Source organism: Chlamydotis macqueenii, chromosome 2 (assembly GCF_036417535.1).
Source record: "Chlamydotis macqueenii isolate bChlMac1 chromosome 2, bChlMac1.mat, whole genome shotgun sequence".
NCBI lineage: Eukaryota > Metazoa > Chordata > Aves > Otidiformes > Otididae > Chlamydotis > Chlamydotis macqueenii.
In genome coordinates, this window is record NC_141557.1 from 3,205,453 (window position 1) to 3,222,533 (window position 17,081).

Genomic DNA, 17,081 nt, shown 5'->3' on the forward strand with positions numbered 1-17,081 from the left:
ATTAAATGCTCATTTCCAGTACAGTCATGTGTATTACCCAGAGCACAGAATGAATTATGGAAGTAACGCATTTCAGAGAGCAGAAATATTTACTGGAGGAATATTTCTTCTGAGACTTCTTCTTTCTATTCCCTTTATGGTAAAACATGTCTGGTTTTTAAAAGAGAATAATTTTGTTTATCGCTCTATCTTTAAAATCATAAAGATTTTTTGTTTCTGAAAGATAATTGCTTGGAACACTGAAACAAAATCCATTTCAAGACAGAATGATTTTGTTGGGGTGAGGTGTATTTGTTTTTTAATAATGTAACTGGGAGATAAAAATGTGCCAAGGGAGAAAAAAAAAATAGAGGAGGAGAAAACCCATAAGAGAATGGAAGCACAAGCATACGTGATTTTTTTTTTTCTAATAGAAGTTGAGGGGAGGCAAATATTTAGCACAGCAAGAGAAAAGAGGCCACAATCATCTGTTCAGTTGGCTGGTTACCCAGGCGTATGTTTTTACAAGATGATTACTTATGGAGTAATTCTGGATCACACTTACCATTCATTATTTGATTTCCCTCCTCACTTTGAATGGAAACATTTGAGTATGCGTATTCATCCAACTATGCTAACTCTTAGGAGCATTGCTCTGAAAGAGCTTTAATGGTGTATCTCCTGGTAGCTATCTAGAGGATGGTCTATGCTGGACATACATCTGGATCAGATAGCACGGACTGCAAACTTCTCACCCTTAATTGTTTTCCATGGACGCTCATGGAGTCTTAGAAAGTAATGTGGCTTGGTTCATCACCATGGAAAAGTGCTGTATGAAGCTGAAAGGTCTAATTCACATCTGTCCTGAAAGCCGACTCAATCCTTGCAAGCTGATAAAATCTTTCTGAAGAGGTGCTCTTATGAGCTGCCGGTTATTCTGAATCCTGCTCTGTTTGGATCATCACCATGGATTTTAAGATGTTTTATGGCAGCATTACAATACATGTTTTCATTGACTTCCTATTTCTAAACAAAAGGCATTGCTTAAACCACACCTCTTGCAGTATTTATGGGAGTGGTGGAGTGTGTGCCTTTTGTTGTTGGGGTTTTTTTTTGACATTCCAGAGCACACCTTGCAAATTAGAAACTCATGAAGATGAAGCTTTCCATATGCTAGAAACAAGCATTAAAGTTTACAACACCAAGTTCAGCAGGTACTAATAATTGCTTGGAAACTCTGTGGGAAAAGGTCTATTATTTTGGTTTTGCATTTACAGTTCTTTTGCAAGAGGCTCACAGGTCCCTCCATGGGTACTCAAACAGGTAGCTGTGCAATAGTGAGCAATACAGATCGTGATGGTGAGATTTGCAAGTCTTGCCAAGAAATTCTTCAAAATGCAGAAAGCTAGAAAAAAGGCATTTGGTTTTACAGACTGGCTAGTGGCTGAGATGAAGATGGGGCCGTAACAGTGTAATCAGCATGAACATTCTTGTCCCTTAAGTATCTCAGGATTGCTCTACTTCATTGTGGTACCACCATCCCTTTTGCCTTGCAACATTCATGATGATTTTTTTAATTACTTCTTTGTAATTTCTTTTTCTTTCTCTTTCTCTGCTTCTTTTAGACAGATTAGGATAGCTACCAATTTCTGCTGACTCAGCAACAAGGCAGCCTCTCTGAAACACTGCACTGGATTGAAATCATCATCAAAACTGAGATATTTAGGACTAAGGAATTGCCTGCTGAGTCATCACATTGAAAGCTCTGATCCATAGAACAATAGCTGATTGGAAATTACTGAGCCTGTAATAACGTCGTGGGCCATTCATTAGACTGCAGGGAGCATAAGAAAATAGGCTCGGAGGACTGTGCAATAAACAGTGTTATAAGCAAACGCCAGCTGCTAGGAGCACGGAACCAGCACCACTGCGGAAAATGGTAAAATTGCAAATGGCATTTTAAGAACTGCAAACCTGATAGAAAAAGAAATCATGCCAAAAAAACTAATAAAGCTTAGGCGATCCATTATTTATGTGTGCTGGAAGGGAATATCCTGAATGTCCTTAAAGAAATTAAGAATTAAAGAAATACAAAAGCCTGCTTGTTTTCAGTATGTTCATCCTAAACACCCCTCCAGGGCTGTATGCAATCATACTTTTATGAAGAAATTAGTAAGGTTTATTCTTCTTTCTTATTTCTCTTACTTGTTATGTTTGCTCAATAGTTAACATCTGGGACAATCCAGCACTCATCTTTCTGTTTCCACTAAGGTAAGAGGAATTATTTCCCGTAATTCCACCAGGTAATCAGTACCAATTAGAGTTTGTTCAGTTGCATCAGTTAATGGGAAAACTCATATTAACCTCTATGGCAACTTAATTCAGGCCTTCAACAGATAAGTAACTCTTCCTCTCTGCTCATCTAGGATGAAATTTGCACTAAGCTAACCACTCAACCTTTAATTTATCCGACTATAGTGATTTGTTTTGTGATAACATGAGATTTGCAGGGCATGGTCCCTACTATCCCTTAAGTTCTTCTCTGACAAACTTGTCTTGGTTTGCGGGAGGTTAGTAATTTTAAAAGGAATACTTTCAGGCTTTTTCTTACCCTGTCTTACCACTTCAGCTTCTGCCAAAATATGTATGTACTAAACCTGTGACATGGATACGTAAGCTAATAGTAAAAGTGATATAAAACCATTTGGATTGCTTATAATAATAATACTGATTATTACATGGCTTTTTAATCAATAGCCTAAAAGGTTGATGTTGCCATGGAGGGAATCTTGACCTCATTTCCCAAGTGGCAATGAACTTCTCTTGAACATGATAGGTGAACTCAATTATTGCACTGCAATCAACTGCAGCAAGAGCCTGATGAGCTCAGAGCACTGGTGATCTGTATTGAATAACCCATCATCTGGCAGTCACTCACAATAAGAGAAATATCTAATCATCCTCATCACACCTCAAAACTGATAAAGAAAGTATGTAGGCTTATGAAAGAGTCACTTTCTAGTAAAATGTTCCTTAGCATTTTAATTTCTAGTCTTGGCAATACCAGTTTTGTTCTTGTTATTTGTCTTCTGAATAAGCTGTAAATAAAAATTGATCATTCAGTCACTCAAAGACAAAAAGGTTGAAGACATTAAGGCTTTTGAATGCTTAATTTTTAATGATAGCCTTGCACCAATCTGTAGTTTTTTAAGTCACATGAACGTGTGAGAAACTCATCTTGTGGTCTGATTTGCTTGTTTTTTCTAAACAAAGTCCCTATGATATGTTAGTCACAGCTGAAAAGGCAACAGGGATGCACTCTGGGTCCAGAACATGAGAAGGTAAGTAAAATAGATTAAAATGTAAAATCTCCTTAATCTTAATCCAACACCATAGTTTTGAAGACCTGTTTTCAGTGCTTAGATCTAGCAATAAAACGCAATTTTAATTTGAAGATTAGAACCAAATAAAGGGATCCTGACCCACTGTCTGCAGTTTTTTTCCCTGTTGGAGGGGGCTTTCAAAAGAGTTAAAGCTCACAACTGCATATTATCTCAGTTGTTCTTCAAGGGATTATAAAGCTTTTCTTATGTAAGTTCAAAATAAAAATCTAGATACAGTAAAACTAGAGGGAAGTAGAGGGTTTTCTGCCTCTCACCTTTACTTTCCTCTCATTTCTTTTTTTCTTTTTCTGTCCTTGTTCCTTTCCCCCTCCACACCCCTACGTTCCCACTCAAAGTTTATCATTATTTTGGATTTTCCTTTGCACTCCTGTTACTACTTCCTAAATACTAGTTTTCATATTCTTTAACGGTGAAGTGAGTGACTGAATAAATAAATAAAAACCCTTCAAGAGAGGAAGATACTCATTCTCATTTAAATTAAATTTGGCTTGGAGAAAAACAAAACTTCACAAAGCCCACAAAAGTTTAACTGCACTTTTTATTGGAAGTGTCAAAGATGCACACATCTGCTAGGCTCGATTTCTCCTCTCTCAAAAGGGGCAAGAGGCAACACCTAAAGTTATTTGTGCAGCAAGTGATTTTAATACTTCTAATTGTGCCCACTGAAGAAAAAAAAAAATCACACTTGCAGCCTTGTTCTTAACTGATTGGTACATCATCTGGGACATCACATAGATTGAAGTGATTTAGCTTGGCAATGACCTTTGTAGATGTGATCTGAAAAAAGTCTGATTGAGCATTATTGCTGCAACGTTAAACAGCATAAACTTAATCTTCTCTGAGATGACATTCTTGTGGTTCTGGCAGAAAAGAGAAGGAAGGAAATTCAGGCATGAATTATGGAATAATATTTCTAAGACAAATGAGCACGATTTTGTGGTTAGCAGGAGAATTCCTTCAACATAAATGCAGCCCTCTGTAAGACAGATATTTAGTGTAAAATGTGGGGCTAGCAGATACACACACTATGTATATGAGATATTTGCCCACCCATCTGGTGTTGCAGGTGGAGACCAGGTGGGTACCCCATGGTGCCTAAAATGACATTGTATACTTCTGTTTGGCAGTTGAAGTGTATCCCTACTGATTGATCATCTCCACCAACCAACTCGCATAGATGTCCACTCCGTGTACTTGTAGTTGATACACCCAACACATCTCACACGGAGAAATTGCATTTGGAGTCCTAAATTTCGATGTCTTAATCTTGAGCTGAATCTTATTTTTAGGGCATGGATATTTGTCACAGGACCTGTAGCAAACCCAAGCAGCAGCCAGAAACCAAGAGAGATATGTATGGCATTTCAGAGAATGCTAGACACCTATATGGGGGGACCGGATTTGAGCACTAAATCTTCTGCAGTCAAAGAAGGGAGATGTGCACTTCCATGGGACACTTCAGCCTAGCTTAAAACACACTTCTAACATGGGGTCAGTTTATTTCAGGGACCTTGTGGAGACACTGCTATCTCCCCACTGGCCTGTTACAGAGCTTGAACGGCTAACTTGTACATAACTTGTTGGAGGAGATTAATTCCACCACTGCCGACTTCCTGCAACAGAATCAAGGTCATCTGGGTTCCGCTCCTGTTCTCACTGTGCTGTCATGGGACCTCTCTCACCATATGGCTCCCTTATCTATTGAGTTTGCAAAACATTTGTGGTAGACTTCGAATGGTGGTGGTGAAAAATTTCAGGCAATCTTTATTGTTCTCATACTGGGATGGAAGTTAGCAAGATCATCATGACCAGTTTTATACTTTTTTTTTTTTTTTTTAATAAGAGATTTGGCTTAGAGATAGTAGAAATATGGGACATACATCCATGTATCTCTTCAGCTTTACGAGTGAGGATGTATGTTTTTGTACTGAGCTCCCTTAGCAAGCCCACATCTCTGTGCAGCACAGAATGGTGCTTTTCAGGAGTACTTTGTGTCCCAGAAGCAATGTGAGAGTGGTACTCCAGGACTGAGCACACATCTGCATTTCCTCCTATGTCCATTGCCATGATGCACAGAAGACTCTTACCAAGAGGAAAAAACCATCTCACCAAGATTGTGTACGTTGTGTTTGTAGTTCTTTTCTCTCCTCCACTCCTGCAAACAGCCTGGGGCCTGCTTCTCTGTCATCCTGACAACATCCATTTTTTTCAGGAAAACAGAAAGGCGCAGAAGATGAGTTAGTGACCTTCAGAAAAGGTGGAAAGAACAAACAAATCAAAGCTGAAGTGGCTGGAAACTCATCACAGGATACATTTAACAGGCCAAAAGCTACGCACTTCAGGTACTGTGAGGCTTGGCAAAGGAGGAGGGAGATAAAGGGAACGAGACTGCATGAAAATAACTAAATAACATTTGGAGCAAACCTCCAGACTATTGATAAAGGCAGCTGTTGCATGAGACCAGACTGCTCGTCACTTTTGGAACAGCAAGTCACAAGCAGGAAATAGGAGAATTACTTGGAAAATCACCAGAAAATAAAAATAGATAACTACACCTTTCTGGGAAACAAACAAATGAACAACCTACAATTCCTCCCATTTATTAAAATCTATCTACTGAAGTCTTGGCAGTCTTCAAGGTTTCTTGTGGATGCCAAATTAATTTAGCTTCATCTTGTCTAATGATCTAGGGGCAGTAAGTACATTCTTAGACAAGCAATTAAGAACTGTACCTTTTAGAGGCTGGCTAATGCTGTGAGTATTGAGACAGAGATACGAGCAGAGAGCTGTCTGGTTGTATGGCAACCATAAATGACCATTAGATGAGACTCAACCAGAACAGCAAAACTCTAGCATACAAATGACAGAGCCATGAATATCAAGTGGACTAGACACCTTTGCTACTGTTCTAGCACAACTGGTGTCTTGTCACAACAGGCATGTCCATCTTCCAGAAAGGTGGTGGAGGCCCCATCTCTGGAAGCGTTCAAGGCCAGGCTGGATGAGGCTCTGAGCAACCTGACCTAGTCAGGGATGTCCCTGCTCCTTGCAGGGGGGTTGGACTAGATGACCTTTGAAGGTCCCTTCCAACCCTAACCATTCTATGATTCTATGATTCTAAGATTCTTACAAGGACAGCTATTGTCTTCTGGTTTAAACCAGTGCTTGAAAATACGATATACATCTCTTGAATGAAACTTCAACTTACAAAATAATGAGGCTCACCCTAATTTGATTTAAGGTACTGCAGGTTGCAGGTGTCTGCTTCATGCCTGTAGCAGATGGTTTTGTCCCAAGGGTGGAGGCAGCAGGATGGGATACATCTCTAGCATTGCTTTAGGCTTCAGTTTATAAGCTAGACTATGAAATGCAGTGGCTAAAAGAATAGATCTGTCTTCAGCTCTGCCACATCTCTCAAGGTTTTAGAAGAAGGGCAGGGTGGACATAGACAACTTGGGCTTCCTTCTCCTCATGGAAATGTAGAATCAGAACATTTTCTTAACGATAAGATTATAGTGGTTTGCTTTTTCCCATTTTCTTGACTGCAATTCCATTACCAGGAGTATCATGGAATATCAGATCTACCTCTAGTCTTTTCTGATAATCCCTCTCTGTCTAATATTTAATAGTTTGCCTCTTTATTTTGACATTTTTTCCTTGGTGCTTTCTTTGATTTTTAAATGATCAAGCTCACAGTTTTTAAGATAAACCTTTCATACCACTGTTAATGTCTCAAGCCCAAGCATGATACATGTTTCTTCTTCCTTTTCCAGTTAGACTTACTTACAGTGTTGCCCATGACCAGCACTGTTGTTTAGATTAGTTCCCCAAGGGCAGTCTTTTAGAGAAGATGGAAGAAGGATATTTCAAGGTTAAGGCACAAACCCTCTGATCAGAAGCTGGGACTCTTCTCAGACAATGTTTGTTGTCTAAGAGCTTGTGTTTGACATAAATTGGTTGCCGAGTTTCTCCTACAGTCAATGACAGATGTGGGTCCTTCTAAAAGGTCATTCTGGATCCCAAAAGGGGATAAAAGATGAATGCTATAAATCACACTTATTAGTTCTCTCTCTCTCCCTCACCTTCCTCCAATCATTGACTTACAAAGGGGGATTTATCTGACAGATATCTGAAACGTACCCTAATAGGGATGTGTTCTAGTGGTGGACTTGACACTGTTAGGTTTATGATTGAACTCAATGATCTTAAAGGTCTTTTCCTACCTAAATGATTCTATGATTCTATGAATAGTTCAGTTGGAAGGGACCTACAAAGATCGTCTAGTCCAACTACCTGACTACTAATCTTCCATTTTCAGAGAGAAGTAGGTAATTTCAGATGGCTAGCACAAGTTTTATGCCCAAACATTAAATGGACTACAGTCTGCAAAGAGTCATTCCTCCTTAGTTGCCCTAGTTCATATTTATTTTAATGAATATGAACCAGTATGCTTCCATTATTCTAATTAAACAATCTGTGAAATCTGAGCAGTTAAAGGGAGAGGAACAGTGCTGTCAGGCTTAAAAAACACAGTTTATTTTGCTAATATATATTTTATTGCATTCATATTTTAGTTTAAGGCACAAATCTATTCTGAAGTTACTTTAAAGTTCACTTGCTTAGACACTTGAGAACAGTAGTGAAATAAACTAATTAAAAAGCTGACATAACTGACAGGTTCCCGTTAACTCAGCCCTCCCAAACCTATGCAAAAACAATTACAGTATGCAAATGCTGATGATCCACCTTAATGCTGTTCCCTATTAAATGTCACAGAATGAAAAATGCATTGGATTACCATAGTTTCCTTATCTGTATGACGGTACTCTAAAGACACATCAAAATGTCACTTTTCTGAGCTATCTTACGGACAAAGCAATTGGTCCACTTCATCACTGCCAGTAAAACAGACTCTGTTTCTCTGGTCAGCCATGGACAAGGAAATAAATAAAATTATTTATTTATTATGTGTTTCAGAAATTTTGTAAAAATTTATTTTCTCCTCTTGCATTTATAATAAGAGAGGGACATAAAAATTTCAAGCTTTTGAAATGTATAAAATCTGAGCATTTTTTTGTTTTGCTATGAACTGAGATTTGGCTTAGATTTACAAAGGACAAAATGTGTGAATATTAGCATACTGCACTGGGGTGGGTTGACCCCGGCTGGAATCCAGGTTCCGAGCAAAGCTGCTCTATCCCTCCCCTCCTCTTCAAGACAGGAGAGAGAAAATATAATGAAAGGGTGTGCATTGAGGTAAGGACTGGGAAAGATCACTCACCAACAGACTCGACTTAGTGAAATTTTTAATTTATTAAAAATCAAACCACAGTAGGATAATGAGAAATAAACCCAAATTTTAAGAATACCTACCCACACCCCTCCCTTCTTCCCAGATTTAACTTCACTCCTGATTTGCTCTACCTCTTCCCTGCCCACAATGCAAGAAACAGGGAATGGGGGATGCAGGCAGTTCATCAGATGTTGCTTCTGTGGCTCCTTCCTCCTCAGGTGGAGGACTCCTCACATACAAATGTGGTGTTCTGGTGTCCGAAGGAATAGCAAAAATCAAATCTCAAACTGAAAAGTTGACATAAGACAAAATTGACCAGAAATCATATACATTTGTTTGTAGTGTGTGGGCATAAGAAATACTAATAAAAAAAAACAAAACCAAAACCAAAACTAAACCAAACAAAAACCAGCCTGTCAATTTTGTTTACTCCTTCAGTTATACAAAATTTCTCAAAGAGTGACTGTCCTTCCAGAGGCCTGAGCTAGTATCAAGTAGTTCTGATCTCACATTTTCTTTTAAGAAATAAATCTAAATAAACAGAATTACTTTCGCCTCTCCTAAAAACTTAAAACCATGTCAAACAAAAACCAAGGATATCTTTTATTTTTTTCAGTTTACAGTTTATTCCTCTGCCTTATTGGTTTGGGGTTTTTTTGTTTGTTTGGTTGGTTTTTTTTGACACAGATGATTGTAAACAAAGATCCAAACAGAATTTTAACTCTGTTAAAAGAGGGGGAAAAAAAATCTCTTGATTCTGCAAGGATTTATTTTTTTTTAGGATGGTGGATTCTGCCTTACTATTTCTAAGTCAGTGAAGTTTCTACTTAAGTTAAAGCAAGGATTTGGAGCTGAAGAGCTTGAGGGAGAGACATGGAGATGGATAAATGAACGAGAGTTGTAAGAGAGAGAACTGCTTATGTCCCAAATTCACTGGAGTTCCAATCTTGAGGGCTGGTAAGAAAGTGCAAGGCTCATAACATCAATGCCTAAATTAGAACATTAACATTAGATTTAACCCATCTAGTTTACAGTTTTATCCATTACTCATCCAGTGCTGCAGTCTTTTTTTTTTGGTTTTTCTTTTGCTTCATACAAATGCTACTCAATCAGTTCTTATCCTGAGGGACTTGAAAAGAAATATTGTGTTACTACCCTGACGTGTTCTCTACAGCTGTGCAGCAATAAAGTGTGGGGTAGCTTGTGTAGAATAATAAGATGTTTGTACATATTTATTTTTGGAGACAATTGCCTTAGTACCTCTGATGTCCAAGTACATGGCACGTTGTATGAGACTACAGTCACTTCAATTTCATATGAAGAAGTATTAACCTTCCATGAAGATATCAGTCATACAATTAATTCCAGGGTAATGGCTCTTCCTCCAAGAAGGGGGTAGCAATGAGGAAGAGCAGGAGACTAAACTAGAAAGACTCAACGGACCTTCTTGAGCTCACACCTGGAAAGTGCATGCTGACCTTCAACACTGCTCTAGGTGATGCCACCAGGGGTAGGAGCAACCACAACTCTGGGTAGGTTCCCATCTCTGTGTGCACAATCACAGCATCCCAGCTGGACATGAGGTGTAGATCACATGTGCCAGACCTAATGTATAGAAACTCTTGTTTCCAAACTTAAAATGTGGAAACTCTTGTCTCCTACCTGCACATACAGTAGTTAACCCTCTCATGTAATTCAGCTATATTTTTCACAAGTTCTCCTTTCACATCCTTTATGTTTGTGACAATAACCCTGTTGATCCCTCTCAAGCAAATTCTGTATATACAGATCTGTACATTCTTTAAAATACTATCTGAGCCTATCTACGGTCTATCTTCCTGATAGATCTGAGTCTATGTTCTGCCTTTCAAAGGAAGAAATTTTTTGTGATGAGGGTGGTGGAACACTGGAAAAGGTTGCCCAGCAAGATGGTAGATGTCCCATCCCTGGAAACATTCAAGGCCACGTTGGACGGAGCTCTGAGCAACCTGATCTGGTTGGAGATGTCCCTGCTCCTTGTAGGAGAGTTGGACTAGATGGCCTTTAAAGGTCCCTTCCAACCCAAACCATTCTATGATTCTGTAATATGGTATATAGATATGCCCAGATCACATATGAACCATTTTGGAAACACTAGCAAAAGAAATATGAACAGAAGGGAGGAAAGTAGTGTATTTGCAAATAGCCGTAGTTCTTTCCTTCATTTGCAATGAGAAGAGGAGATGCAATTTTAGGGCTGTTGACATCTTTTCTTTACTGAGTCTCTTCATTTAATAAACCACAAACACGTCAATTAGAAAAACTGACATATGAGATCTTTCAAATTGAGAACTGAGTCAGGACAATCGAGAAATGGTGGCACCAGTCAAGGAAACAGGTTAATTGAACATCTTGGGGATTCTTTTATTCTATTTTCATTTGTTTTAAACACATACGACTTTAACAAATCCCAAGCTGAGCCCCAGGGAAAATTTAAACAAACAAACAAACAAACAAATAAACAAATAAATATATTTTCCTAGAGAAAGAATCAACAAAACCTCTATTTCACCAATTCCTAAATGCAACAGTCTAATGATGAAAAAAAAAAAAATGAAGAGAGAAAGATAGGTTTGACAAAAAAGTATAGGCTAGAAAGACAGGGAGATAGATCAGGCATGCTGGCCTGGGCAGTACTGGTAGTAATAGAGAGCATGAAGCTCTGTGGATTTATTGGGGCACTAAGAGATGTCGCTAGTCTGTCAATGTGGAGAATAACTGTACTTCAACATATGGCGTCTCTCAGAAAGAAATAACTTGCAACTGGTTATGTCCACAACAAAAATAATAGTAGGTAAGATTTAAGCTCTGCCCAAGAAGAATAACGACATCCAAAGAGGGCTGACGCCAGTGTGGTACTTTAAATACAGTCTCTTAATAGGTAATATTGCTGTTGCATGACCTTCACGTCCATATTTGTACCCTAACTCAAAAGCAGAGCAATGCACCGTGGTCTCAGGCACTTACAGATCTCTAAGTCCAGAAGATCCATTATATCTGAAAAAGTGAAGGGAAAAGTGTTCTGATTTGTTTTGTTTTGTTTTGTTTTGTTTTAACACGAGAATGTCAAACTTGTATTTGTTTGTTACCTCTTCTCAAGGGGATTTGAAGGGTCTTTGCTCCAGATAAAAAAGAATGTTATGTCTCTTTCAGACAGATACCATGTGGAAGTAATTTCAGTTCCCAAAAAAATGACTTATTTTGGAACCTCTGAGCTTAATAAAAATACAGATAGGCTACTTTGAAATCTTAACTGTAGCTAGCACTTTTTCTGTGGAAAGCACTGATTTTAACTGGCTTATCTGATCTGTGGGCACTGGCTCTAGGCATTTCCTGTCATCTAACGTTAAACTCTAACAGTTATCTCTCTACTCAGTGGAAAGTGATTCATCGTGCTGCAAGATAGATGTCCAGGAGGAGTCAATGTCTAGAGTTGCCTGTCTACCCTCATTTCAAATGAGGGTAGAAATGTACTGATGATTACTCGTGGGAATTTATGAAATTTTGTAAACAAAAAGTACTAAAAATACACCATGAAGAGCTTGCTTAAAGAAAAAGAGTGAAAGATTTCCTGTGAGTCCATAAGCTTTAGTAATGATAAGTATTTTATTCTAGGAAAACATAAATTTTAGAAAAATAAACAATAATTTAAAAAATAATTAGCAGATCAAGAAATGTAGTATAGTCAGCATTTGTCTTAGGAGAGATGTTTCATTTTTCATGCCTTCCAGTCATATGATTTACATAAGATTTACAGAATGTCATGTCCAGCTGGTGAAGAATTGAACTGTTGACTGATTTCACAGCCAAGACAGGCTAAAACTCTTTTACCACTGCCTTTGCTTATGTTGAATTGAGTGACCATACCTAAAAGTTTTCCCATTTGAATATTGACTGCCAAATTAAAGCAAAAGAAAGCAATCCACTATTTGTACATTTTATAGAGATATTTAAAAAATGTAATCCATAAAACCACCCAATTATCTGCAGGACACTTCTTGCTGATTAGATTTTATCAATTTTCCTGGACATACTAACTGTCTATAGAGACTCTTCAAGGTTAAATAGTCTTTCTCTTTGGGGATTTAGAGTAAGTAATTAAAGCTTGTAAGTATGTTTTCAATTAAAATGATTAGCATCCAGCCAAAATTCAGAGAAAGCACATGGAATTTTCAGACCAGGCTAAACATTTAGTGGATTAGAGTCACAGCCTAGTATTTAAATTGCTAATTCAAAGCCCAGTGAAGATACTAAAAGCTCCCCAATTGTCTCAGTAGCCATGGAGGGTATAGTGTTTGCTAGCAGGTTGTCAGGATTGCAGAACAAGGTGAATTAACACACTGAGATGAAGTGGTTTTGGGATTAGTTTCAATATTCTCAAATGCCAGTGAGCTTGAGAATTTCAGTTGTTTTAGCTGATGGTCTTTTCTTTTAAGGTATAGATATCTTAATACCTCGTGGGTAGTTGCCAGTTTCCAAGAAGTTCAGTGCAGCACGGTCAGCTTTGATTTTAGTCATCAGCAATATTTGCAGGGTGAAGACCATCAAAATTAGGGACATTTACCTAATGTAACTACTGTAGACAGCAATTGCCTGCAATGGGACAGTTGTCCTGCTTTCCTTACATTGATGGGAAGGAAAGAATTAATTCTGAACCATGCTTCACTTGATCTGCTTTTCAGATAATCACACTCTGAAATGCAATGACTGGAGCTGTATAGACTACACAGAGAGGGTAAGACCAGCTCAGAAGGCGAAGTCTATATTCTGATGCCAACCTTGCATCAGCCTTGTCTGACGGGGAGGCTTTTGGAGAAATTTTCCACACATACTCCATCTATCTCACAAGGTACCTTTAGACAGCCTGGTTACCTGCAACCAGCATCCACCTCTGGCATTTGGATCCTGCAGACACCGCAGGGTTTTCTGTGTCTAAGCCTGGTGCAGATGTCTACCAGCATGTGCAGCACATAAATATGGACTTGAGTGCAACCTTTAAGGTCACCATCAATCCCCAGAAAGGAAGCAAAAAATAAATCTGGAGCTAATTTCAGAGTGCAGTGATGTTTAATCCAGGGGAAGATGTTGCAAAACAAAGGTCACTAAAAACTTCCATGTTTACAAGACAGTCTTGAAGGTAGACCGATTTCTCCCGGGGCAGGTTCCTGTCATCACTGTGAAACAGAAAGGAAAACTGTTGGCTTAGACCCAAGGTGAGATTAATCTATGCTGTCACTAGAGGCCTGAACATTACACGCCTACAAAGAAGTCTGTCACCCTAGGGCCCTTAATCAATCCAAAGAAACAGGAACTAGGAATGGATAATTGCTGCTAATGGGCAATCAGTCCTCTGCCAGGAAGGGTATCAGATTATGTGGATCATGCTCTGGAAGGACCTAATATTCACCTCTGAAGACAAAGGAATCCTAGGGAGACACCAAAGTGAGGGCGGATTACGTCTTCCTCAAATTTATTTCCCACCAGCACTAAAAGGACGTTACTTCCATGCTGGCTCACTTCCTCCCCAGCCCTCTCACTCACCACCAAAAACCCCGTGTACACCATCAGAAACAATTTTACCAAGGGTGCAGTGGAAAAGACACCATAACTCTTCAACAATATCTATTGAAAAATATATAAGGGCAGTATCAGCCCTAGGTAGCCGTTAAAATGTGGCAGTTTCTGTAAACAGCAGCACTCAGGGAAAGGACATGGGCTGCACCAGAGTCATTGTCCTTTCCCTTGCCCAGTAAATACTCATCCACAACAGGAGTCACTGGTGGCTTCACCCCAGGGAGTCTTCATCTCCTGGCTTTGTAGCCAGAGGAAGGCACTTCAACCACATCCGTTGAAGTGACACCTTCTTGAGGACTACGTGGTGGCATTCCCACGCCTGCAAAAGGTTTTTATTCAAAACGTAAATACTTTCATGGCTCTGAGAAGCCCTGACCAAGCAGAGCTGCCTGCTGAAAATAAGGGCTTGCACACATTTCTGTGCTCCTGTCTTTGCACAAAGGGAAGACAAGAGTCGTGCTGCTTTTAGGGGGAGGTTTTTATGATGAGCAGGAGTTGATGAGTCAGATATAGTGAACAGAAGAGCAGCAGTGAGAGAATTAAGGAATTTTAATTTCTCTTAATAATTTTGTGTAAGGGTTTGGAAGTCAATTCCTACTGCATGTTGATACTTTGGATGATTTAAAAAAAAAACGCAGAGTAACAAATGTTTTAAGCTAGTTACAATCCTGTGGGTACAATCCAGCAGACCAGGATCTGAAGCCAGCAATGCTATCATTCTTCTTAATTTCAGAAAAGTGCAGCTGAGCTTTTCTGAGCTGAAACATGGACATTTGCAATGGATTTCGTCTGTCTAAACGCATTGTCTCTTCTCCAGTCGCTATTAAAGGTGTGTGGGTGACTAGCTCAGGCTCAGACGTCAAATTTTTAAGTCTTGGAAAGTAAAACAGTTTAATGCTATCTTAAATACTTCAGTAGTTAGAAAGACTTCCCAAAGTTTTCTCACTCATATTTTGATATTTTCTTATTTTTATTTCTTTTTCTTCTGTTCTGCATACCAGTGTTCTCTTTCTAAACATGCATGGTTGTCCTATATTATTTCTATTTCTATTTAAATTCTATATTCTAGCTATGTTCTATATGCACGTTTATATCTCTTATTTTACAATTAATTTTCTAAATTTCTATAATATTGCACATGAGAAAAACCTTAACTTTATATGAAATATGTAGTTAATTTCCAAAGTAAACTTAGTTTTTCTGGACAAACTACCTTTAACAAAAAGAAGAAGGAAAATTTTTGAAAGAACATATTCTCCTAAACTAGCCTTATGCAGGTTTCTTTAGAGGACATACTAAGAAAATTTTTTAGATTACCATGTAGCTTTAGTTCTGTTAAATTCAGCCTTCAGAAAAATGCATGGTGTCTCTGACTAATTTTATATCCAGCCTTCTCTGACTTGGATGGTCTTGGTTGCCTAATGTGATGACACAATCTTTTTTTTTGCCTAAATATTGACCTGACAAGAATAGCGGGTAGGATGTGGACTACATTCATCCATGCAGTCTCAGCACGGTATAAAACTTTCCTGTGTCACATGTGTAACATTTTTCTTGTTTCTTTCATCAGCAATCTGAGGGTAACCTAGAAGGACTAAGACCAATGTGCTCTTGGCATGCCTACCTGATAAGGCTTCTGCTTGCTTTTTTTTTTATTCCGCAGTAAAGTCTGTCTTTCTGATTTACAATCTCTCCTGGAAAAAGCAAATATAGTGTATATCAGGTTTTTTACCGTTTAAAAAAATTTATCATTGCACTATGAAACTTTTGGGGCTGCATTTGTGAACTTTAGTAATTATGATATCTCTAAATTGCCTTATTTCCAACCAGGCGAGAACACTTCTTAAGAAGAGTCAATAACTCCCTTACCCTGATGATCACCTTTCTTCCTACCTTATTATGTCATTGTTATCCCATTTTTAATGGACTGGAGATGATAGGAGTAAGTTTAGTCAGAGGCTGGCTCTTTATTCTGCTTGGTCGATTTTATGTACCTGATTATATTTTGCTTCAAATCAGCTCAACACCATTGTAACTCACCGACCCAACGAAGTAAGTCTTGATTTTTCCCTTTCACAAGTAAAAAGGAAATTGGCTTAAAGGCTTCTGGGACATAACTCAAAGCCCTGAGTTTTAATGTCCTGACATCTGTGTTGTTCTAGCGATTGATTAAACATCATAGCCTAATTACAAATTTGTATACAGCATTGAAAATACAAGGGTAAATTCAGTTAATTTTAAACAAGGCTCACAGAGAATGATAATTATAATTTTTATGTCAGCTTGTAAAATTCTTTATGAATGTTAATCTTTCGTAGCGCTGTTTACATTTGAGAGTTGCCTAGATTTGACAGTAGAATAGTGAAACTGGAAAACAAGAGCACGGATATTTTTTAAATCCCCAGAGGCCACTTCATGCCTCTTTAAGTCTTTGTTATCCCAGTGATGACATTATCTGATTGAAAATATTCGGTGGGCTTATGAACAGTGCCTTCAGCCAAACCCAGACAAAGCCTGTTGCTACACATTTCAGGTTAAAATTGCAAATGTAGATCCATGGTTTAGCAGGCTCCCCTTCCCTCTTGTTTGCAAAAAAAAAGATGGTAAAAAAATTGAATTAAAAAATGCTTTGATATTTTTCTTCTAAAATAAAAACTATTAAAGAAATCTGACCTTTGCAAGAAAAAAAAAGAAAAAGTTTGGTGTTTATTTTTATCTCTTTTCTCCAGATACATATTTGCAAACATTAGTTTTGTAATATATATTATCTGTATATATCTACATATTGATAA